The sequence below is a fragment of the Paramisgurnus dabryanus genome, chromosome 1 (assembly GCF_030506205.2).
Source record: "Paramisgurnus dabryanus chromosome 1, PD_genome_1.1, whole genome shotgun sequence".
NCBI lineage: Eukaryota > Metazoa > Chordata > Actinopteri > Cypriniformes > Cobitidae > Paramisgurnus > Paramisgurnus dabryanus.
Window position 1 is genome coordinate 9,941,939 of NC_133337.1, and position 25,609 is coordinate 9,967,547.

Here is a 25,609-nt window from a genome sequence, read left to right on the forward strand (position 1 = left end):
ACAAAATCCAGCGTGATCTCCTTCCTCCACCCGCAGTTTCTGACCATCTTTTTCAACGGAGAGTCAAGACGTCTGACCCGCTAAGGTAAAGTGGTCAGGGTGGATGTGCAAATAATGAAATAATGCATTAGCTTAATTCTTTGAAGCCGACGGTCGCGCGGGCTCCGTTTCATACCGTGCACTTGACCGCAAGATGCGCTAACATTACTTCTGATTTGTAAATGAGCATCATTTATAATTGAGCGCTTACGAAAAAGTACAATGATTTTACCATGGGGAGAGCATCCAGTTTTAGTCAAATAAAAACGGAAAGTTCACTCTCAGTGAAGGGAATCCACCTGACATCCGAGTGAAGCGGATTAAATGCGTTCTGAAATAACGCGCTCTTGATAATTGTCAATAAAATAAAACGTCATATACAAACCACATCAAATAAAGTTTTATAAATGGAGAATATCTCGTGTCTCGAGCGCCCACGTGATAGGTGCCTATGCCGTACTGTACTGCACTGTAAACAAAGCTACAATAAATTACAGACAGACATACAGTTAACAGCACTACTGTCACAGTTATGGTTGAATTTAAAGCAGTGTTAACTCTAAAATACTGACTTAAAGATATAGTTAACTTAAAACATGTAATTCAGTCATAGTTTACATAACAGAACAGACCATCCAAACATTTATGAGTTTCTTTATTGTGTGATACACAAGTTATTTTAAAGAGTGTTGATAACCACAGTGTCTGGTCCCCACTCCATTGTATTTTTTGCTAGTCAGGGAAAAACAACATTTAAAAAAAAAATTTTTTTTGTGTGTGTTTCACTCAAGAAAGAAATCATGAAGGTTAGACACAATATGAGGTTGAGTAAATGATAACACAATGTCATTTGTGGGTTAACCATCTCCCACTATTTAACAGTAATATCACTTTTAACAGTGTTTGTGCAGACATGCTAAACTTTGGAGAATACAGTATTTAACATTAATAATGTTATTAATCACCATGTAAGGCAAATTTAGTTAAACATGATTTTATTCACATTTATAATTATTTTTAAAGCAGATTATGGCAGGATGGGGAAAAAAGTGCAATGTGCAGCATGTTACCTTGAAAGTTACCAAGAGGTGTGTGTGCGTGCATGTGCGCGTGCATGTGTTAAATTATATGTTAAAAACCCGTGTTCTGTCCTTTCGGCCGATGCTACTGTACTCAAAAAAAAATTCCAAGGTTGGCAGGTCTGTATTAATGAATAAATTAGAACAATATGGTTTTAGAGGCCGTGCCTATTCATGGTTAAAAAGCTATCTTGACAACAGACACCAGTATGTATATTTTAATGAGCATCAATCAGAAATGCGTAAAGTAACTTGTGGTGTGCCCCAGGGTTCTTTACTTGGTCCTAAGTTGTTTATTCTTTATATTAATGACATCTGTAAGGTATCCGACTTGCTAAAATGTGTTCTATTCGCAGATGACACAACACTGTATGTATCTGGGGATAATCTTCACCAAATAATTAGTGATGTGACTAGTGAACTATCCAGAATCAAGGAATAGTTTGACCGAAATAAATTATTTTTTAATCCAAGTAAAACTAAGTATATTATATTTGGTAATCGACAAATTGAAACTAGCATGAGCTTAAAGATCGATGATGTGGCACTAGAAAGGGTGAATGAAAACAAATTTCTTGGAATAATATTAGATTATAAATTATCCTGGAAACCACACATCGCTCATGTTCAATCAAAATTGTCCAAAACAATTGCTATATTACATAAAACCAAGTATCTTCTAAATACGTCTTCTTTGTATATGCTGTATTGTTCTCTTTTTGTTCCATATTTGTCTTACTGTGTTGAAATATGGGGGCATGCTTACATCACAAACACAGATCCAATTTTTACTTTACAAAAAAAAGCCATAAGGATAGTCAATCACTCACCGTATAATGAACCGACAAACTCAATATTCTGCAAATTTAAAGCAATGAAATTTACCGATCTAGTTAGTCTGAATACTGTTGTCTTTATGTTCAAAGTTAATAGGAAAGTAGTGCCTGAAAATATACTATGTTTGTTTGAAAATAGGGACCTGAAATATAACCTAAGAGGAGAGAACATGTTTAAAAAACAAATGGTCAGAACAAATCTTAAAAGAAATACTATTTCGGTAAAAGGGGTCAATTTGTGGAATGGTCTCACCGATAAACTTAAGAGGAGCAATTCCATTCATTATTTAAAAAAAACAATTTAAAATTTTAATTTTTGATAAATATATGAATACTTAAGAAAATTGTTTAATTGCTGTGCATAAAATAAAACAATGCAAGTAATGTATGTATATGAATATCTGTATGTATGTATGTTTGTATGTATGTGTGTATATATATATATATATATATATATATGTATATGTATATATGTGTATATATATATATATATATATATATGTATATATATATATGTGTGTATATGTATGTGTATATGTATGTATGTGTATGTATATGTATGTGTATATATGTGTGTATGTATGTGTATGTATGTATATGTATGTGTATGTATGTATGTATGTGTGTATGTACGTATATGTTTATGCAGGTATTGTTTATGTTTAATCTTGATTGGTAGATGTTGTTTTGTAAATAGGGTAGGCGCAATAAGCCGCGGCTTCAGCCTACACCTGTTCGGTTACTATTTTTGTTTGTATGTAATGAATTTTCTGTATATATATTTTGTTTAGTAACCGAATAAACAAACAAACATTCAAAACAGGTCATTGGCACTGCTGTGTAAGTGTTTCACTGACAGACACCTCAAGACATTTTAGTGGGTGTAACTGGACATCATTTATGTATCATTTAGGCAAATCATATCTGTAATATTCAATTATTATGTTTTATGTCTTTGCAAAACAGATCACAACATCATTTGCTGTAAGTTGTTTTTAACCAGCTGTTACAAACATTTTTATTATTTGACTTTAACCCTAAGTGTTTTTGATCTTAACCATACTGTCATATTAGTTTTATCGGAGATAGGGCATAGAGGTACTAAGCCATCTGTTTCTCTGTGCAGGGCATGTACATCTAGGATGCGATCAATCCAGATGAGATTCTCTCCAATGCCAGCAAACCGACAGTGGAAGACACGAGCCAGCACTTCTCCCACCACATTGCCTCAGGCTTTTGAGATACCGACTTATAACTGCTTCTCCCCCCTATGTTGGGATCACCGGGGCCTCCATCGCCCGGCATGTACACGCTACATTAGGTGTAGGTAGGACGCACACTCACTGCTTCCCTGGTGCTTGTGTTCTCAATGTTTCTGTGCAGGTGCCTGGGATAATGAAGACAATTTGGGTTGTCGTGTTACACGCCATGTGAACAACATCAGAGTGCGGCAGTCAGAGATCCTAAAGAAGGACTCCATATGTTTAGTCGAGACAGTACGCCGTACATCTCTTACGACGAGGATATTTGTTTCAGGACCGCTTTCCCGATACTGACAAGGACATTTAAGGTTCAATGGACAACTTGCTTTCAATGAATGGTTAATGTCTGTAGCCCTTTTCACACACATATTATGGAAAAAATACAGAGTACACATCCGGGAGTTGTTCGGGATTATTTGATTTTGGTTAATTCACGCTGCCAATAGTTATCTAGATTTGTTTGTGCTTTCACACACATGCACTTGGTAGGTTTTTCGTAGTATCTGTAGTTTGCTTATCCGTGATTTCTCTCTCGAGAAACCACACGTGTATTTTTTTGTTTATGATAAGATCATAAAGGAGTGTGTTACACCAGTGCTTCCCAATCCTGGTCCTCGAGCACGCCCTCTCAAAAAGTTTTAGATGTCTCCTTATTTAACTCATCAGCTTGTTAGGGAGACATGTTTACCATTTTGGAAGGAGGCTGATAAGTTGAATCAGGTGTTTTAAATAAGTTTTTGGGAGGGGGTGCTCGAGGACCAGGATTGGGAAGCACTGTGTTACACGCTGTTTTGTTATGCTGGTGAATGTTCATAGCTGATAGTGACGAGCCCCCTGACTTCTTCTTAAGTCCGGTTTGCAGATTTTTCTCATTGTGAATGTTAATCTGCATTTAAATCTGCCATGTCAAAGGGGAAAAGGCTATATTTTTGTCGTGATGACACAATATTTATGTTGACTAATTATCGACGTTGAAATTGACACCGCCGATTCTATCCACCAAAAGCAACAGCTCTAAGTCTAGCATACACATAATTGCATTCACTAACCTTTGCCTCAGGTTATAAATAACTTAATAATCACAACCATCCACTACCTAAAAAGCTATGAACAGCAGTCATGCAAATTTTCTCAATTTGCTTTTCTATTTCTACTAGCAATTATGTGAGCTGCAGTCTGGATCCTGCCTCTGTCAGATGACCTAACACAAATGGAAAGATGACATCGACCCTTGCAAGGACTTCAGACGATCCCAGCACTGGACTACATACAGTGGTAATCATGTGCGTTTCATGTTTAACTTTGGATACTTTTGGAGATCATTTCATCTTCCCCTCGCTTAAATGTTTACATTAACAGAATTTTTTTACCAGGGGTGCCCAAACTTGTGCATGTCCCTGTACTGATATATACTAAATAATGTAAGTTGAATTTACTTATTTGAAACGCATTATACTAAACACTACACTGCAATGTTGTTTTTAACGTTTGTGCATAATATATGATTTTTTGTCTTTTTCCTTCATTAGATTTTCAGTAGTCCGTGTCAAATTTTCTTTCAAGGTAAGATAGCTTTACATGTTTTTTATTGTGCTTTAGTGGTCACACAGGCCCGGTTTATGTTCTTAACCAGCATGAGTTTATTTATTGTGATATACACAAAACAAGATATTTTGATAAATGATGTTAAGTACACAGCTGCTCATTTACTTCAATAAAATGTCTTTTTCCTATTATGGAAGTCAATGGGTACCATCAACTGTATGATTGACATCATTTATCAGATTAAAGAATTTTTGGCAAGTTTATAACAACATGAAGGTGAGTAAATGATACAATTATAATTTTTACGTAAACTTTTAGCTTTGAAGGATTATTTACTCAACCCCATGTTATCCAAGATGTTTGTCTTTCTTTCTTTAGCCAAACACAATCAGAGTTATATTAAATACTGTCCTGGCCAGTGGCGGCTCGTGACTGCTCTTCTGAGGGGTGCGAATTCAAAATAAGTGTTCAGAGTGTCATGTGTGTTGCTCGTGTCTTCAAAAATATGTGTTTGTTACATCATGTAAACCATGTGCATCACGTGTCTTGTCAAAAGAAGTGCCTGCTGCACATGCGTCAAAACCTTTTATGATAAAAGAGATGCTCACGTTCACAAAATACACGCAACACATTCACTTAACATTAAACTCTGATTACGCATGAGATAATGCAGGTATCTTTTATCATAAACCATTATGACGTGTGTGCAGCAGGCACTTATTTTGAAATGACACGTAATTCACATGCGATACGCCTAACACATTTTAAAATGACGAACCACACACATGACGGGCTACATACATGTTGGGATGAGCTTCGCATTGCATTGTGCGCCCTCGGAAAATAAGTCATTGTCCGCCACTGGTCCTGGTTCTTCAATGCTTAAAGTAATAGTCTACTCATTTTCAATATTAAAATATGTTATTACCTTAACTAAGAACTGTTGAATCATCCCTCTATCATCTGTGTGTGTGCACGTAAGCGCTGGAGCGCGCTGCGACGCTACGATAGCATTTAGCTTAGCCCCATTCATTCAATGCTGCCATTTAGAGATAAAGTTAGAAGTGACCAAACACATCAACGTTTTTCCTATTTAAGACGAGTAGTTATACGAGCAAGTTTGGTGGTACAAAATAAAACGTAGCGCTTTTCTAAGCGGATTTAAAAGAGGAACTATATTTTATGGCGTAATAGCACTTTTGGGAGTACTTTGACTCGCCTGAAAAGTCCGCTCCCCTTCTCACTCTCATAATGGGAGAGGGAGGGTGTTACTGCGCCAAGTTGAAGTACTCCCAAAAGTGCTATTACGCCATAAAATATAGTTACTCTTTTAAATCCGCTTAGAAAAGCGCTATGTTTCATTTTGTACCACCAAACTTGCTCGTATAACTACTCGTCTTAAATAGGAAAAACGTTGATGTGTTTGGTCACTTCTAACTTTATCTCTAAATGGTACCATTAAATGAATGGGGCTAAGCTAAATGCTATTGTAGCATCGCAGCGCGCTCCAGCGCTTACGTGCACACACACATATGATAGAGGGATGATTCAACAGTTCTTAGTTAAGGTAATAACATATTTTAATATTGAAAATGAGTAGACTATTCCTTTAATAATGGCATTGACTGGGCATCAATGTTTTGAAGTTCCAAAAGTGCATCCATCCATCATTAAAGTGATCCATATATAACCCAGTGGGTCTTCTGATGCAAAATGATAGGCTTGTGAGAAAAACTTTATATTTTAAGCTTTAAGCGAGTTACGATGTATATGTAATGTAAACAGACTACAACAACTCCATCGCATTGTTTCTCATGTGTCTCTACTGTGTTTCATCACAATTCATTTTAGGACTAGTCATGAGCTGCATAACATCCAATGCGATAACACGTGCCGCCATATTTAAATTGTCTTTTTAACTTTGTAAATGTCTTGTCTCTATCATAAAAAGCTATAAATATGAATAGATTTTCTCACAAACATATTGTTTCGCCTCGGAAGACATTTATTAATCCACTGGGTTACATATGGATTACTTTAATGATGGATGGATATACTTTTGAGCTTTGAAAAACATTGATCCCAGTCAATGACATTATAAAGCAAAAATATAAATCCAATATATAAATGTAAAGAACCAGGAAATTATTTAATATAACTCTGATTGTGTTCTGTTAAAAAAGTTATAATCAGTCAATTTTCATTTTGGTGGGAGGAGTAATCCTTTAACTCATTCGAGTCATCAGACAGTCATCTTGTTGCTTTGACTGAATTCAGTTACAGATCAAAATCCCTGGTGGTAATTCAACACTGCTCAGTCTTATCTATTTAGGTACACTGACGATCCTGAAGGTGTGTTTAACATTAATAAAATAATAAAGTAATGCATAAAGTGATAATTGAACATTACTGATGATGTGTGCTGTTAACAAGCAGAAGGGTAAAGATAAACTAAAACAAAGACGTCAAAGCAACAAGATGACTTGGTTCAGACAACTCAACCCTTTTAAAATGTCTTTTATTTAACAGTGCATTTTATCCTTTATCTTAGACAAAGCAGACCATGTTATTTTCATTTAATACATTCTGGAACAAATCTGGGTCCACTTATCATTTCTACTTACAAATGAACATTTCTGTTCTGCTCCGTTTACAGTGTTTGGGTGAGATCTAGACCGAGGACTAAGGCGTATACTAGGACAGAACTAAGTGTTGTGGCCCACAGGTGAGACAAACTTTGCTACTTGGTATCTGTTAGACACGATACATTGAAGAAGGGCCCATTCATATTATACTTAAACTTGGTCCAGGACCATTTGATTTTTGGTTCATTCACACTGCCAATGATTTTCCGGAATCTGTGTTTATGCCGTAAAGACACATGATGTGTTTAAAGTCCTGCACTTGATAGGTTTTATCCACAGTGTCTGAAGGTTTGTTATTATTGGTTATTTCTCTCTGCAGAAGACTGCATTTTTGTTTATGATAAGACTATAATGGAGTGCGTGATGCGCTGTTCTAGTATGCACATGAATTAACCCAATTTCAAAGTGGATTTTTGAAACTCCCTGAACTCTGTTCTAGTCCAGTTTGCAGACATTTCTCATTGTGAATGTAAATGTTCATTTAAACCCCAGTTTTAAAGAGCTGAATGGTATATCTTGTTGCTATGACGCACATGTATTTTGTTTAATATAAGCTCATGTGAGCACCTGATGCGCTAGAACTGTTATGCTGCTAAATGATCTCTGCTTCAGCGTGGATAGTGACAAGCTCCCTGATCTCTGCTTCAGTCCAGTTTGCCGACCTTTGTAAAACCATTGTTTTAAAGAGCTGAACCATAACTTCAAAACTACGCCATTGTTTTTGCGTCTCATTCACAAAGAGGGCTTTCCAGGTATCTTACGGTAATGTTACTAGGTCCTCTTTCCTGGAACAATCCCAGAACATCTTTGCGTTCACACAAATGCCTGTCTGCCAATTTTATGGATATTTTCTGGGACCAAAGTGCTGTGTGAATAAGGTTATACTTTACTCGATTACATGAACACTGATGCAAGCACTTGTTCAACACAGTTTGGTGGTAAGCAAGTGGGTGACTGTTATCTTTAGATATCTCTAACAATAAAATGTATAATTTTCAAAATTTGCATTAATTCCTCCTATAGCACTCATTTTAAGTATAGCTGAGGATGCAAAGAAGAATTAACACTGTTAATAATGCACAGCCAGACACTCAGGAATGCAACAACACAGTAGACCAGATGTTTTATATGCTTACATAAAGTACCGTATGCTTTGTGGGTCCACTTTTTGATTATCTATCCAATATACACGATTGTTCATGTTTGCCATAGGCACCTAAATTTAAATATAAAAATGTGATCGTATGATTAATAATTTTTTGTTGGATGTTTCCATTTAGGTGATCCTAAAGCAACAAAGAGGAACCATGGAGAGGAAGAAGTGGTATCCAGATGTTTAAAAGGCGGTGTTCGGGACAGGAAACAAAGGCAACAAAGAGGAACCTCTAAGGTTTAAAGGCACTGCTTGCAGAGACGAGTGCAGAAAACAAGACAGAAGACCTGTCGAGAATGTTTTATGATTAAATGTTTTTGTTATGTACATGCACATTATTATTTACAATATATTTCTAAGATACATAAATATGTGACCTTGTATATGAAATCCAGGCTACTGTCTTAAAATCTAATGACATCTAAAGTTTGAATTTACTGATTTAACATTGAGTTCAGTCTTTGGCATGACCTTACTCAGTCAGTATTGAATATGTCAAGATTATATTTTCAGAGAATGTTTTCTGAATTGTGTAGGTTGATTTTATGTAGAAAACAGTAAGTCACAAAGAAATACTTTGCTGGGTTTTCACAGGCCGTGTCCCATTTGTACAACATATGTGAATTATCTTGAGACTAAAACTTCTGAAATCCAAACTGTTATATTTTAGCATTTCAAATGCAGCCACCCTTTGCCTAGAATTTGAAATATATACCCTTGGGTTTTTTCAGTACTTTTTTGACACCTCACCCTGAGATATTTTTAAAGAAATTTCTATGTATTATGGGCTTGAATTACTTGTTTATTTTATCATTTTGTCCAAGTAATTTGAAAAAAGTTTTAAATTAAATTTTAGTTCTCAATTGAAATAAATGTATATGTTGAGACTATATTTTTGTCCACAAACGTAATTGAATCATATACTTTAAGAGTATATTATTTTGAAGGGTATAAGAAATATTTTAGTTAAGTGTAAGTAAAACGTTTACACAGTAGTATAGCAGTGTATAATAGTTACAGAATATGTAATTTATGTGTGACACATGTAAATATTCTGTTACTGATTTATCCAAGTTGTTTATGTGTTATATTTGTCAAATGAATAAATTTGCAACGGTTATTGACAGTGGTGTACTTGTTTTTAGTTATTATTGCAAAGAAGCACATTATTCTGCATAAGTGTGAATGAATAAAGGTTTAATTTAATAAATAAATGCACGGTAAAGCCCGTGCAGAGCGGCTGTAATTGCATCGTTTAAACATCGGCCCGAGGGCATTTGCGACGAGATGCCGACATCTAGACGACATCTTCCCAATGAGCAAACGCTCCCTGAGCGACATCTTGCCGATGGAACTTTGAAAGTCGGCACAACGTCGGCCAGATGTATGTGTGCTGTCTGGGACATGAGTAGTACAAAGTCCATTTCCTACTTTGCAAACTCGACACAACAACAAAAAAACTAAACAAAAATGAGTGGAAGTGGCAACGAATATCCAAAGATGATAAATTGTGGACAAAAAGGTAGCACGAATTCCTTTATATGGAAGTGGTTTGGCTAGCTAAAAAACTGACGAGGCGCAGATTAAAATATAAATGAACCCTCTTATTTTTGTGGCTTCAGTCATTGTTGGCATACTGTTTTAAAGCTGGAAGCATTAACAACTTACATCGAAATATATATCATTATCGTTCAATATGGATTTTTGTCATATTGCCCAGCCCTAGGCCGATGTATTTTGGCTGTCACTACAACAATGCTACTGACAAGCAACCAAATGTTTTTTTTTTTTATCATAACACTATACTCATCTTGTTTTACTTTTCGCGCGCGCGCGCGTCTGTGTGCTTGATTCAAGATGGCGCCGGTGATGGCACGCCGTCTGCTTCTGCTTTGTTTGTTTGGGTTACTCCTGTCTTTGCTCTCACCCTGCCTCGCGCTATTGACTTATGATCGTCAATCACTGTTGGACGTTCGCCGTACACTCCTTGAAGCCGGCAAAGCCGAGCCCGCCGCCTTCATTTTCAAGCCGTGTGGATCACTGCCGTCGGAGCTACGAAACTGTACCTGCCGCTGGCATCTCGGATCCAAGCGGAAAAAACGCAAGAGAAAACGTGGCAGACGGGCAGGACTTTCCGTCAGATGGAGACTTTACGTGAGGGCCTGCTGCGCATCCAGCTCGTTATCATCGGCCAGGAAGTCGACTTACCGATCTGTGAGCAACGGGTCCTCGTTGGTTCCACATTCCCGTTGGCTTCGCCCGATTCTACCCCATCACAGTCCCTCACTTTCTCATATCGGTGGATATGGTGCCGGAGGACGACAAACTGGTGTAAACCTAGATAATCTTCGCCCTGTGCTGAGAGCTCCGACCACTGTTTTTAATACGATTTCTCCACCTAAGATGGCGTTGATAAACGCTCGCTCTCTGGCTAATAAGACCTTCTTGCTGAACGACTTTGTTCGCGATCACCAACTGGATTTTTTATTTATTACGGAATCCTGGACTCAGGTAGGAGATCTCACTCCTTTTTCAGAACTGGTGCCTAACGATTGCTCGTTTTTTAATTCTCCCCGACCACAAGGAAGGGGGGGCGGCTTAGTGACTATATTAAAAAAGTCATTATTTTCCCGTTGTCAGAAAGTCACTGTAAGAAACTTCTGCAGCTTCGAGGCTCAATTACTTCGCCTCGAATGGAAGTCCCCTATTATGATAGCGGTGATATACCGCCCCCCACATATGGTTCATAATTTCATTCTCGAACTCACAGAGCTATTAGGATACATTACAACAAACTATGATCGCTTTATTTTACTAGGCGATTTCAACGCCCACGTCTGCTGCCCTCTAAACTCCCTTTCAAGGGAGTTTTTAACTTTGATAGACTCTTTTAACCTTCAACAATGGGTAAATGAGCCCACCCATATACAGGGGCACACGTTGGACCTAGTACTAACGTATGGGCTATCGGTCTCTGAACTCACCATCTCTGACACTGTGATCTCGGACCACAAGCCAATAATTTTTTCTCTTTCACTTCCAAATTTAACGTGGCCGCGTGAAAGTGCGAAACTTTCTCGTGCCTACTCCTCCCATTTCCATGTGGATTTTAATGCCTTTTTTAATAATATGACCGCCCAGTGGCCTTTGGACAAGTTTGACACTGACCTAAATGCCGACCAACAGCTGGAACTGTTAAATAATTCCTGGATCACCACACTAAATGTGACTGCACCATTTAAAGTCTTTAAACCCAAACAAAAATCTGTAAAGTGGCTAACAACTGAAACTCGTAGGCTGAGGCAAGCGTGCAGGAAATTGGAACGAAAATGGAAAAAGGACAAATTGCAATCTTCTTTGGATTTGTTTAAGTCATCATTATTGGCATACCAGGCTGCTGCAAAAGCGGCTAAAGCAGCTTATTTCTCTAATTTGATCTTATGCAATAAAAATAAGCCAAAAGTTCTTTTTTCTGTTATAAATGCCATGCTAAATCCAGCTGTGAATTGTATACCTAATCCATCAGATGAACTATGTGATGACTTTCTGAAATTCTTTTCTGAAAAGATTGTAAATTTAAGGTCACATGTAGCAACTCAAAACTCATTGTCAATGTCAGCAGACACCTTTCAAACTTCTTGTGTATGGGACACCTTTGACCATGTTTCATCACAACAACTTTCTGAGGTGATAACTCTCCTTAAACCTTCTTCGTGTCCCTTTGATGAAATAAACCCTCGCTATTTCAAGCTGATCACAGAATCAGTTTGCCCTACATTACTTATTTTTATCAATAAGAGTTTAGCTACTGGTATGGTTCCTGCTGCTTTGAAACGGGCAGCTGTCACCCCTCTGCTCAAAAAACCTTCTTTGGACACATCTGTGTTGAATAATTTCCGTCCAATCTCTGTACTTCCATTTATCTCTAAGGTTCTAGAAAAACTGGTATTACCTCAATTACAGTCTTTTCTTAGCACTAATTACATCACTGAACGCTTTCAGTCTGGTTTTAAGCCTCTCCATAGTACTGAGTCAGCCCTCTTAAGAGTGTTCAATGATATTTTGGTTACCACTGATTCAGGGGACTCCATGATCCTAGTTCTCCTAGACTTAACCGCTGCCTTTGACACAATTGACCATCAGGTGCTTTTATCGAGATTAAAATCCCTAATTGGGCTCAATGGTTTTGTCTTAGAGTGGTTTAAATCCTACCTATCAGACCGTCATTTTTCAGTTAATATTGGAAACTTCACCTCTTCGGCTACACGTCTTGAGTTTGGCCTCCCTCAGGGTTCGATCCTATCTCCCCTGCTTTTTTCTCTATACATGCTACCGCTAGGCTCTATTTTGAGAAAGCATGGGGTCCTATATCATCTTTATGCTGACGATACCCAGATCTATCTGCCAATAAAAAGAGGAACTCCATTATCTACCACTTCATTGTTTACCTGCCTTGACGACGTAAAACATTGGCTGGCTAAAAATTTCTTATTTCTAAACAACTCAAAAACAGAGGTTATTGTCTTTAACCCCTCGAACGTTTCTAAATTTGATAACTCCAGCCTGGAGGACCTGGCAGTTCATCAAAAAAAGTGTGCCAAAAATCTTGGTGTTATGTTGGACTGTCAGCTCACTCTTGACAAACATGTCTCGTCAGTAGTTTCAGCAAGTTTTTTCCAGCTCCGTCTGCTCTCCAAAATCAAACACGCACTGCCAGAAAAATCTCTTGAGTCGGTTGTCCACGCTTTTATTGTGTCAAGGTTAGACTACTGCAACTCTTTGTACAGTGGTATTTCCAAAATCCAACTAGATCGATTGCAACTCGTCCAAAATGCAGCTGCTAAATTTTTAAAGAAAGGCCGCAAATACGATCACGCTACCCCACTTCTTCGAGCTCTCCACTGGCTGCCGATTCAGTACCGGATACATTTTAAAATACTTTTATTTGTCTACAAATGTTTGCACAGTCTGGCCCCAAGCTACCTATCGGAACTCCTACGACCATACAACCCCCCTCGAGATTTACGTTCTGGTAATCAAAATTTGCTTAAAATCCCCTCCACCAGATTAAAACACAGAGGTGATAGAGCCTTTTCTGTCACGGGCCCGAGGCTGTGGAACAGTCTGCCAATGCATATCAGAATTGCTCCATCTTTAGGTATTTTCAAGTCCCTTTTGAAAACCCATCTGTTTTCTCTAGCCTTTGTTAATGACTAAATATAAATGCCTGTTTTAATCGACTTGTGTAGTTTGTGTATTGTCAACTGACATACGCAGTTGCAGACATATTGCTTTCTGTCAAATGTATGTTGTGTGTTTGTCAACTGACATACACGGATTTATGTACTTTTTACTGACATGGGTTCTGCCATATTCTATTTTATTGTTGTTTTAATATATTACTATGCATTTGGTTTGTTTTATATGTTTACCTGTACAGCACTTTGGTCAGTCTGCTGACTGTGTAAAACGTGCTCTATAAATAAAAGAACTAGAACTAGAACTTTCAGGCATCTGTATTAAATGTAAAAATATTAGTTATTAGAATCTATGATTTAACATTAGCAATAAATACACACAAAACACTGCACAGTCCTCACTGTATGAATTAAATGTGCAGCTGCAAAAGTTGTTCAGTTAAGAAAAGTGAGTGATTTTCATTTCTGGGTGGAAAGAACATTTCTGACACAGAAAGCAGTAGGCTACTGTCACTTTAAGACCCAGAACAGCTTTAAGACTGCACTGCTTTAATATACTGATACTGACACATCTAGCTGTTTATGTTCACTTAAACAAGAAAGAAAACTTAGTTTACGCATGTGTTGACTGCGCGCTGTGTGCGTGCTTCGTGCTTCGCGAGCCCTCATGTCTGAGGAACAGATGTCAAGCGTGCGCGTTGTGGGAACGCTGAGTTGCACACTCATACAGAACAGTATATGCAGTGGTGAAGCTGCTACTTTTCTTCATTTTTTCTAAATTTGTGAATGTCCGCGGTACGGATGTGTGCGTGGGCAAAGCGGACATGGAAAGAAAGTATACTGTACCTTTTCTGTCTGTTCTGTTCCAGCCTTTATTGGAACCTGCTAGTGCTCTGAAAAACACATGAAAGATCTGAATTTCTTGTATAATAATTTTTAGACACATTATATTATTTATGTATATTTATTCAGAAAACCATTACATTTACTTGCTAATGTATATATACATAAACATACAATACATATATAATATTGATGGCTCTTGCTTCGTTCTGAAACCCTAGATGGCAGTTTTCTTATCCTCGAACAAACTGTCATCACAAGGGCCATGTTTACATGCACAAAATTTTGTCAATCCGACTGAATTTAATCCGATGAAAGGTTACAACAATACAGTTTACATGCACCCTAAACATGTTTAAATGTTTGCACCTCAAAATGTTTGTTTTCATGTACATTTTATATAAACCGAACATCTGTGCAAGCGCACAGCCAGGGTTGGCAGCTTCACATATCAAAATCATCCCCATGGACATTCAAAATTAGCCCAAAAGCATCCCAATGACTTATCACAGCCCAAATACCAATAACTAATGAACAAAATCCTTTCATATCTGACCCGCAGAAAAAACAACTCGCAAAGACAGTTTAAACAGTAGCCCAAATCTGAACGAAAAAAAGAGAGGACTTGGCAATGCCACCCCAAAGCCAAACCAAAGCAAATAAGAGGTAAATATACGACGTGAACTTGAGCACAAATTTTCTGTGCACATGCACAATGTATTTTTGCATTCGACAAAATACTTCGATTCACGCATTTACATGCATACTTTTCTCCTGCTGATCGGATCACAGATTGGACTACACCACCCCTTTCAATACGATTCAAATTTGCATCCAATCTACCTCAATCGTATTGATTAAGGTTTTTACATGACGGCTTTTTAATACGATTGAGCCATCAATACGATTACAAACTGATTAATTGGTTGCATGTAAACATAGCTACTAGAAACATAAGTACTAGAATAAGGGCACACCACTAAGGTAAAAAAAACGGTTTCATGCCCAATTGTGCCAGTGTTGTATTATCGAGAAAGTTCATTATTATTTTTATACCTTTTTAAGCCTTGCCTATTTAAAATTGTAATATTTGCAAGATGCAGCAAAAGAGAACTCAATTTGGTTCCCTTTCAGTCGGTCACTACGACGTCACGTCGTGACCGACGAATTGGGAACCGCTCCGCGGGTGACCTATCTACTTCGAGAAACTATAAAAACGCCAATGAACTTGGCATGCAGGTATTTGCATAATGCCGGCGCCGCCCCGCCAGGTGCGTATATAAGCCGCAGGTGCACAATACCAAATTAGCTTTTATTGCTTCGAAGCCGGCAGACATCTGCTCTCGAGAAGCTTTCTATCTGATCTTCGTAGATCCTGTTCTGGAAGGGAAGAAAATAAAATCTCAGCTTGCTGAAGTTGGTTGGGCAAAGACACCTCAGCGGAGGCTCGCAGTGTTTTTTCTCCACCCTTTCTCTCTCTCTCTCTGTCTCTTTAATTTAGGACTTGAGTTCGAGTGAGTGCGTTGCCTCTCCCTGTGTGTTTCACCAGCTCGCACAAAAGAGTGATTTCCCTAAACGAGCAGCACGTTTGAGCTTTGTGTCTTTTTAAAGACAGCCACTCATTCGTGTCACGGTCAGGGTCGTCTTTTTAAAGATGGATTTCCGTCCGTGTTCGGTTTCTGGATGCGGTGTGTTCATCGCCCCCCGGGATGGCCACCAGCGTTGTCTTTCGTGTCTGGGGCTCCAGCATGCAGAGGCAGCGTTGCGTGATAGTTCATGCTCCATCTGTGAGGGCATGACTATGGCGGATTTGCGGAGACGGGTGTCGTTTCTCCGGGAACGGCGCCCGCCTTCCAAGTCTGGTGCTGCTAAGAGCGCAGCTACCAAACTTGCGAAGGATGATCTCCGTATAACGGTGCTGGGTCGGTCTGCTGGTTCGTCCAGCAGCTCCCAGCGCCCTGATCCGTTGCCAGCGGAGGTCCCGATGGAGACGAGCGGCCCGTGTTCTACGGTGTCCTCGCGCTCTGTCGAGCCTCCACCCGACGCGATGTCCACCGTAACATCGGAAGGGGGGTTGTCAGCCTCGGACGTCGATCCGGATCCGCTCCCGCCTTCGGGCCAGGTTGCGGCTTCTGTGTTCGACCCCGAGATGGCAGCCATGCTCGCTCGGGCGGCGGAGGCGGTCGGCTTGGAGTGGACTAAACCTCCCCCACCTGAACTGTCCCGCCTCGATGATTGGTTCTTCGGGGGTGCCAGGGCTTCTCAGTCCTCGCCCCCGGTGCCTTTCTTCCCCGAGGTGCATGAAGAGCTGACGCGGTCGTGGAAAACCCCGTTTTCCGCCCGGAACCGACCGTTTCAGCCTTCACCCCTCACCTCTCTCGAGGGTGGAGATGCCAAGGGGTACACTGGTATCCCGTCAGTGGAGCGGCCGGTCGCGATGCAGTTGTGTCCGGCCGGTGTCGCTTCCTCCTGGCGGGACCAGCCTACTCTCCCCTCACGGGCCTGTAAGCAGACTTCGGCGCTGTCCGGTGCTGCTTACAAGGCTTGTGGGGAGGCAGCCTCTGCCCTGCATGCCATGGCACTGCTGCAGGTTCACCAGGCTAAGGCTCTGAGGGACCTGCACGCGGGAGGTCACGACTCGGCGGAGTTCTCTGAACTGCGTGCGGCTACGGATCTGGCGCTTCGTGCGACCAAGGTCACCGCACGCGCCGTCGGGCGTGCGATGTCTACCCTGGTAGTCCAGGAACGCCATCTCTGGCTGTGTCTGGCGGACATGAAGGATGCTGATAAGACCCGGCTCCTGAATGCTCCGGTTTCCCAGACCGGCCTGTTCGGCGAGACGGTCGAGGAGTTTGCCCAGCAATTCTCCGCGGCCAAGAAGCAGACTGAGGCCATCGCTCAGATCATGCCACGTCGGAGGCGTCCTGCGCCTGCCCCGTCCACGTCGGCACCTCAGCCTGCTCCTCGCCGAGGGCGTCCTGCGGCGGCCGCGTCCGTTCCTCCCCGGGGCTCTTCTAAGAAGCGAGGAACCGGTCGTCAGCAGCCCGCCCCGCCCGCTCAGCCCGCTTCAAAGGGTGGAAAAAGGAAATCGAAGCGGCCCTGAGACGGGCGACCTAGAGATGGAGGGGATCGCTCTTCGGGAGATGGTGAAGGCACCACTCCCCCCACCGGAGGAGGGCCGGTTGGGGAATCCTTTGTTTCATTTTTCTGTTCCGCCGACTTTTCAGTCGGCACCCACAATTCCACAAAAAGAGCGAATTCCACTTCCATCTCTAGGTCTTCAGATGAGCGCCGGAGACACGAGCGGGCTCATAACCCCCCCTCGTTCTCCGACTCATCAGAGGAGTACGAGAGCAACGCACGGGCTCATAACCCCTTCGCGCTCTCTGTCTTCTCAGGGGAGAGAAGACAATCACGGGCTCATAACCCATCGTCTTCCTCCCCCTTCGCCAGAGGGTGCATCGAGTGGCGTGAGGTGTCTCCAGCAGAGCCTCCCTTACTCACCCCCCCAGCAGCGGACTCAGGTGAGTGTTATCATGCACAACACTGCTGTCGGTGCGGCCAATACGCACACACCGGCGATCACCTCCGTTGCGCCCGCCGCGGGTACACCAATCGTGCCTTTAGTCCCTCTCGCACGGTGTCTGGGGGCGTGGGAACAGCTTCCCAGCCCGTCGCGTTGGCTTTTACGCACGATTCGTCTCGGCTATGCGATCCAATTTGCCCGGCGTCCCCCCAAATTCTCCGGCGTTCGTTTCACTACGGTGAGAGCTGCCGATGCGCACGTCCTCCGTGCGGAGATCGCTGTCCTATTGGCGAAGTACGCGATCGAGCCGGTCCCTCCAGCCGAGATGAGGTCGGGGTTTTACAGCCCTTACTTTATTGTACCCAAGAAAACCGGCGGCTTGCGACCGATCCTGGACCTGCGTTCACTGAACCGTGCACTTCACAGAATGCCGTTCAAGATGCTGACGCCCAAGCGCATATTTCCATGCATTCGTCCAAACGATTGGTTCGCATCTATCGACCTGAAGGACGCGTACTTCCACGTATCGATTCTCCCCCGGCACAGGCCGTTTCTCCGCTTTGCGTTCGAGGGGCGAGCATACCAGTACAAAGTCCTCCCATTCGGGCTCTCTCTGTCGCCCCGTGTATTCACCAAAGTAGTGGAGGGGGCTTTAAAACCCCTGAGAGAGAAAGGTGTGCGCATTCTCGCGTATTTAGACGATTGGCTCATAATAGCTCAAACACGTCAGACGCTGTGCGATCACAGAGATTTTACTCTAAAACACCTCGCTCGTTTGGGTCTTCGGGTCAACTGGGAAAAGAGCAAGCTTTGCCCCGTGCAGAGAATCTCTTTTCTCGGGATGGAACTGGACTCGATCGATTTGACAGCTCGTCTAACAGAAGCGCGTGTACAGTCGATTCTGACTTGCCTGAATACATTCAAGAGCAAGAGCGCGGTCCCGCTGAAACAATTTCAGAAGCTCCTGGGGCATATGGCAGCAGCCGCAGCTGTAACTCCGCTCGGACTGCTTCATATGCGACCGCTTCAGCATTGGCTTCACGATCGAGTCCCGAGGAGAGCGTGGCTGCACTGCATTCACCGTGTTATCATTACACCTGCGTGTCGTCGCACTTTCACTCCGTGTCAGACCATGCGTTTCTCCGAGCCGGTGTGCCTCTGAGACAGGTCTCCAGGCATGCGATAGTATGCACAGATGCTTCAGACACGGGGTGGGGGGCCACGTACGATGGGCTGGCGGTTTCGGGGGTCTGGACGACACCCCAGCTGCATTGGCACATAAACTGCCGGGAAATGTGGGCTGTATATCTTGCGCTCGTCCGTTTCAGCAACGAGTTACGGGGCAAAGATGTATTAGTTCGCACAGACATCACTGCGACCGTGGCGTACATCAATCGTCAAGGCGGTTTACGCTCGCGTCACCTGTCGCATCTCGCCCGTCATCTCCTCACTTGGAGTCAGAAGAATTTGAGGTCTCTTCGTGCCATTTACATCCCGGGCACGCTCAATGTAGAGGCGGATGCGCTCTCTCGGGCTGCGCATCCCGGCGAATGGCGACTCCACCCCATTGCGGTTCAGCAGATTTGGAGACGTTTCGGCAAAGCGCAGATAGATCAGTTTGCTTCCCCAGAGACGACCCATTGTCGCCTGTTCTATTCACTAGCCGACGACTCGCTCGGCGTGGATGCATTGGCACACAGCTGGCCGCGAAACATGCGCAAATACGCGTTCCCTCCGGTGAGCCTCATTGCGCAAACCCTATGCAAAATCCGGGAGGACGAGGAGAGCGTGCTGTTGGTGGCACCGTATTGGACAACCAGGAGTTGGTTTCCAGAACTCTCTCTCCTCGCGACAGCCCCTCCTTGGAAGATTCCCCTGAGGAAGGACCTTCTTTCTCAAAAAGAGGGCACATTATGGCACCCGCGCCCCGACCTGTGGAACCTCCATGTGTGGTCTCTGGACGGGGCACGGAGGATTTGAGTGATTTACCGCAAGAGGTATCTAACACTATTGCTGCAGCGCGAGCGCCGTCTACGAGACAGGCTTACGCGCTTAAATGGAACCTGTTTGTCGACTGGTGTTCTTCCCAAAGTGAAAACCCCCGAGAATGCCCGATTAGTGTTGTGCTTTTGTATCTCCAGCGTCGTTTGGAGATTAGGCTGTCACCATCCACTATTAAGGTCGATGTCGCTGCGATATCAGCTCACCATTCACCCGTAAACGGTAGGACAGTGGGTCAGCACGACCTGGTCATTAGATTTCTTAGAGGCGCTGGAAGACTGAATCCTTCGCGTCCTCCCTCTATTCCTCCGTGGGACCGGCCCTTGGTGCTGAAATCACTCCAGGAAGCCCCATTTGAGCCTCTGCATAGTGTGAGTGTTAAATTTCTTACTATGAAGACATTAACTCTCCTCGCTTTGGCTTCTGTTAAGAGGATAGGGGATATTCATGCATTTTCGGTCGACGATTCGTGCCTCCAGTTCGGGCCGGCTGCATCCAGCGTAACACTGAGACCCCGGCCCGGCTTTGTGCCCAAAGTTCCCACCACTCCTTTCAGAGATCAAGTGGTGAACCTGCAAGCGCTGCCTTTGGAGCAGGCAGACCCAGCCACGGCTTTGTTATGCCCTGTTCGTGCACTACGTGTGTATATAGACAGGACGCAAAGCTTTAGGACCTCAGATCAGCTCTTTGTTTGTTACGGTGGTCAGCAGAAAGAAAAAGCTGTCACCAAGCAGAGGATGTCCCATTGGATTGTGGATACTATAGCCCTTGCATATCAAAAGCAGAATGTGCCTTGTCCGTTTAATTTACGTGTCCACTCTACACGCAGTGTGGCATCATCTTGGGCACTGGCTCGCGGTTCCTCGCTAACAGATATTTGTAGAGCTGCAGGCTGGGCGACACCTATACGTTCACAAGATTCTATAGTGTTCGTGTCGAACCGGTTTCCACTCGGGTTCTTTCTACTAACTAGTTAAGAATGCCGAGGGTCGGCTCGTGTGTCGGCTTGGAGCCTCTATTTTGGTGCTGCACATCTGCACCAATATGGAAGGCCATCGGGGAAAAACGTCTCAAAAACTGTTTTTGCCTCTTCTCCACCGCCCTGATAGCTGGTGTTGCGGAGCATCCGCTGTCAACCTATCACTGATGTATTCTCTGTAATCCTGTGTAGGCTAGGCGTCCACATTTGTCCCCTACGTGGGGTTCATTTGTGTGTATACTCCGTGGGGTACTAATCCTCCACGTTTTCCTTAGCAGAGCCTGCTCTGCATCTCTCTGCATACTATGTTTTGTTCAGAGACTTCTTATGAGCAACCTATCGGTTGTTTCATATTTTTATGTCATCCATTCAACCTTCTTAGGGGATGGCTTCCGCAGTGTTCTAGCTCCGCTCAGTTTAGACGCTTCCCCAGTTCGCTGCTTCACTATCGTGGGTTAAGGAACAGGTAGTGACCGGCCTTCTGCATTTCGCCTTAGGTTCCGCCCCTTATGTGGAGGGCGGAGGGCTTTTACAGACACTGGAAGGGTTCAGCTGCAGTGGCGTTTTGGTAGGGATTCCCAATTCGTCGGTCACGACGTGACGTCGTAGTGACCGACTGAAAGGGAATGTCTCGGTTACGTATGTAACCCTCGTTCCCTGAAGGAAGGGAACGGAGACGTCACGTCCCGTCGCCACAGTTTGCTGTTCCATTGCTGTTTTTCAGGCCGGGCACTGTTGCTCGGCTTCTCAGCAATAATATAGCTAATTTGGTATTGTGCACCTGCGGCTTATATACGCACCTGGCGGGGCGGCGCCGGCATTATGCAAATACCTGCATGCCAAGTTCATTGGCGTTTTTATAGTTTCTCGAAGTAGATAGGTCACCCGCGGAGCGGTTCCCAATTCGTCGGTCACGACGCGACGTCTCCGTTCCCTTCCTTCAGGGAACGAGGGTTACATACGTAACCGAGACGTTTTTAAGGGTTGTTTTGAGATTTTCAATTATATAAAAAAGTAAGTTTTCCTTACTCTTAATCACACACATCCACAGATAATTGTGTTTTCTCTACCATTATATTTATTTTTCAAAATGACTGCAAATGCCAAATCCATAAACTGGAATTGTGATCTAATAGAATATCTTGTTATTATAGTTTACATAACAACGTTTACATATCAAAGTTTAGTTTAGACTACTTAATGTAAAGACTTTTTAAAGACTTGTTATTTGTAATATGTATTTGTAGCCCTAAACGAATCCCTATCATACTTCTGGCCCCAATTGACCCCTCAGACAGTCCTGACATTAACAATGCAACAAAACTGATTCCCAAGAAATATCCATGCCCCGTCCAATATTGTACTTTTACTTACATTAATTCTTCAAATGAATTCTGTCCAAACTGATGATCTTGAGAAATCTAAATGTGACAAAAACAATCACAATAAGTTGTTAAGTTGTATAACAGACAGACAGATCATAGATACAAAATGTTGAGTAATAATTACATAATTAAGGTTCACTCATTTTCTACAAAGTATCTTTCAATAGATGAAATCGGTTATAATGTTGTGCAACAGTGAGGTGGAAATATTTTTACTGCAGGTGCACTTTAAGTAAAGAAGTTTAACTACCAGCTGTGTCCTGTAGCTGCAATGCTCTCGATTCTGTGAAATTTAAACGTTTTCTGTACCAGACAAAGTTATCCCTTGGTAAAAAAAATTACCTCAGTCAGCTGTATAATAGCGGAACTGGCTGAGGTGGCTAAGAGTGTTTAGCAGAATAGCTTCACGATCCCTCAGTTACTCCCGCCTGTTGCATAGACTGCTGAGGCAAATCCTCAGACCAGTTTTATGAGTTGCGAAATATTATTTGTTTGTTATGCTAAACGAAATATTACTGTTTAAGTAAGTTTATTAAACTGAGCAGAGTTCATTTCTTATGTCCGAATTCTCCTTGTCAGATAAATTATAAAAATCGATTTTCTACTCAAATTTATCTAGAAAGACTTCAGTATTTTAATAATAAGTTCAAATGCTAATTTACATATTTGTTGAAGTGGGATTGTGGTCATTTAAAAAATTACGTATACTATATCAGTCACACCAGTTTGTCCTTCTTTTAAATGAAGTTTACATATATCTAATATGTGCAGAGTATAAATATTTTAAGCATTAAAATTATGTTAAATAACTTCCAAAAAGTCTTACCTCAGAGAAATTGCAGCAGACTTCATGCAGCTACAACCGTTAAAGCCCGGTAAATGTCGTCACTAGATGTCGCAGCTAGTGCGCATGTCTTGAAACAGCAGCAGTTCTTTTTCCAAAATAAAAGTTCCTTTAACCAGCTTTAATTGTCTAAAAATTGTAATCGATAAATTATAAATAGATCAATCTTTATGATCAAATTAGTTCAAATTCTGGAAAAGGGCTGAAAAATTGTAGTTGTAATAAATTAAACAAATTGACAAGCTTTACAGCTTATAAAATGTTTTTATAAAATCTCAATTTAGTATTTGACCATTAATTAATACAATATGTGTTTGTTGAAATATTACATACATAGAAAATATTTCAGTATAAACTTAATAGCCCAGATACTTACATTCAATAGGCTAATGGCACTTTATGCCTCTACAAACCTATTCTTAACATTAAAATATGCTTCTCCCCTTCCCTTATTTTATTAGGGAAAAATTTCTGAGGTTAACTTTTCCTCACATACTTTTCACTTATTGACATAGGCTACCATTAATCAGGAAAACTAAAAACAATTATCAAAACATTAAATAGAAACAATTATATGCATATCAATTGTTAAATTAATATATTTTTTATTAAAACAAACGTGAAATGTGAAAGCCAATATGTGGAAAATATGCCATTTGTCAGCCAAAATCGGACCAAATCCGCATATCCACAGCCTAGCCGAATCTGGCAACTTTTGCTGGGCCAGTGCTGGCTTAATGCTGGTAAGCCGCAGCCAGAACACAGCCGTGTGCGCCGACACTCAGCCGGATCTGGCCCGAATGCACTGGCTACCTGGGTCTCTTCGATTACCACCTACCAACCTATTTCTTTTGACACTATTCTTAATTTGATATGGCGAGAAGCCTGTCGGGCTCCTCCAATCACATGCGAGGTTATTGATATAAGGAAAATCTTGTGAGACGTGCGCGCATGCGTATGATATAAACAACAAACGCGATGTGCCGGAAGCTCTGTGTGATATCAACACAGTGTGCTGTCAGTTGAAAGATGGAAGTCCCAAGACTGAAGAAACGACCTCGGCGCTTCTGTAAACATTGCAACACTGAACTGTGTCATACACAGTATTTTGACCACAGAAAGCGCTATTTCAATAATGGAGTTTGGAAGAAAAAAATCCAAAAGGGCTACTTCAGATAACGTACAGAGCCTGCTGCTATCCAGTCATTAACCCGCTGTGAGTGATGTCCCGTCATGTGTCTGGAGTTAGAGAGATTGGTGAAAGTGAAATTCACTCCGAGGACCCAGAAAAAGAAGTGATTAAAGAATTTGAAGAAACGCACCCAGCGAATTGCAGTTCAGACAACGGTGAGCATAATTACATATTTTTTTATATAAGCTTGGCTTGCTTTACGTATGTTAACATTTTAAACAATACTTAAACATAACAACAAGTAAATTAAAGTAAAATCAACAAGTTAAACAAAAAAGTTTTGAGTATATACTATATCAAAAAGTAGCCCTCCAGCATGTTTTATCCATTGTGGCAGCCCTTGCTCACAAAAAGGTTGGAGTTAAATGTGGTTGATTATCACTGTTGTTGTTATTTTAATAGTAAATTATAATTGAATAGGAATACCGCATTATAATGCATAACGATATCTTCTGTTTGTTGTTTTTCAGACGAAACAGCAGATGACCAAAGCATTCATCTTTTCCTGGACATCTCCTGTTGTGTGGTAAGCATGAAATTACATTTGGATATACTAGTATAAAGTTCAATACATGCTAATCCAGAGCTGAAATGAGAAAACCTAACAATTTTCACCCATATGATTGTTTTCCACTCTTAAATTTCTGTTAGTTAACTAATGAAAGCAACTAAAGTATAAACACACTTTATAAAGTATTAAAAAATCCTAAAATGAAGTGGATGAAGTTCCCACAAACTACTTAACTGGTTCATTGCACTAAAGCTAGCTGTTTGAGATGCACATGATCTTTTTCAACTACAGTTTTCAAATCTTTTCATACTCAAATGGCCATATTGATGAGAAATGAACATTTTAATTATGTTCTTTTTAAATCTCAAATGACCATATTAACGATGGGCTTTTCAATCTCAAATGGCCACATTCATGATGGACTTTTCAATCTCAAATGGTCTAATGGTGGTGCTGAGTATGTGCATTGCATGTGTTTTAAATATGTCCTTTAAATTTTCATAGGATGACTATGTGGATGAAGAGGGGGAAATCCTTGCTGAGGAGCAGAGTGAAGCCTATCCTCACATAC

The 25,609-nt window shown here is 41.5% G+C and overlaps 1 long non-coding RNA gene across 1 annotated transcript; it reads right to left on the reverse strand.

The window, feature by feature from the left end:
- Window positions 1–14,603: 14,603 nt before the first annotated feature.
- On the reverse strand, window positions 14,604–23,592 carry LOC135747242 (uncharacterized). The gene is made up of 3 exons (XR_010531813.2): window positions 23,318–23,592; window positions 22,481–22,527; window positions 14,604–14,650 (listed from the first exon to the last, which is right to left on the reverse strand). It is a non-coding gene; the product is annotated as an uncharacterized lncRNA (long non-coding RNA).
- Between the last annotated feature and the right edge of the window lie 2,017 nt (window positions 23,593–25,609).